A 1,314-nucleotide genomic window follows, 5' to 3' on the forward strand; every position below is an offset into this window, starting at 1 on the left:
GGGTGCTTGCTATATAATTTTTCATGTTCCTGTCCTTGCTTTTGAATAGAAAAATCTGAGGCAGCGAATGAATACAGTTTACCTCTGTCGGGCAGTTGTGCTCATGGCTAGTTCTTAAGTAGGGGAGTTCTGGGAACAATAGAATTATATACTGTGGATAGAAATCTGAAGACTGGTAAGGAGCAGGGGAAAGTGGTAATTGTGAAGAGTTTATATAGTCTCTCAAGCCTCCTGATAAAAGGGGCAGGGTACCAGATGGGGCAGATGTTGTGGGGCAATTGGTTCCATAATTTAGGGGAGACTTCCTTGATAGTGTTTGGGGGCTGCAGCAAAGAAGTCCTTCAGGGGGCCATTTAAATTTGGCTCCTAGAGTGATAACCATTGATGTAATACTCAGTGTTGTTAATTAATTTTTAATTAATTAATTGATTTGATTTGATTTCTATACCACCCTTCCATATGGCTCAGGGCAGTTTACATACAACAATATTGGAGAGATACATGGAATTAATTAATATATAATATAAACAACAACAGCAATCTAAATCACACAATTTCAGTGATCTTATACAATACTAGTAGAAAATCCCATCTATAAAAATAGGCTTTTCTAGCAGACTGGTGGAGTGGCCCCTTGCAGTCAGGAGCGGCGGTGGCAGCGGCTTGAGAAGGGAGCAGCCGCCACCGCTCCCGCAGGCAAGGTGGGCGCGTCGGCGGGGAAAGCAGGGTCGCCGCATGGACGCGCTGGTCCTGCTCGCACGCGGGCAGGTGCGTCCCTGGGCAAGGTGGCTTCCTGGGTTGAGGGAAAGAAGCAGGGCTGCCGCATCTTTGACGCCCTGCTTTCCTGGGGCGCGGCCTTGTGCCGCCACCCTCCACCCTGGGCAGCACCCCCCTCCCTGGCCAAGGTCCCTAGGTGGCTGGCGGGACTTACCTTGGGGGGAACACAGAGGCAAGGACAGCCGGAGCGCTCAGCCGAGGACGGGCCAAGTAGCCAATGGGGAGCTACGCTTCACGCGGCTTCCGATTGGCCACTTGGCCCTCGAGTGCCACTCGGAGGGGCCAATCAGGAGCCGCGAGTTTTTATCACGGACTCGGCCCGCCCCTTCTCCCCTTTACCCCTTAGCCTTTTATTAATACCGCTCCACAGGAGCGGTTACAGATAAAAGTAATGCCAGAAATTTAGTCTAGATCAGCCTTTCTCAGCTTTTGTTTACCCTCTTCAGGCCTCGAGAACCCCCAGAAGTGGCGCAATCATGCAGTATATGGTTGGGAAGCACAGCTGTGTACACACCCACCCAGGGCCCCTCTCCTTCC

The sequence above is a fragment of the Paroedura picta genome, chromosome 4 (assembly GCF_049243985.1).
Source record: "Paroedura picta isolate Pp20150507F chromosome 4, Ppicta_v3.0, whole genome shotgun sequence".
NCBI classification, from domain to species: domain Eukaryota; kingdom Metazoa; phylum Chordata; class Lepidosauria; order Squamata; family Gekkonidae; genus Paroedura; species Paroedura picta.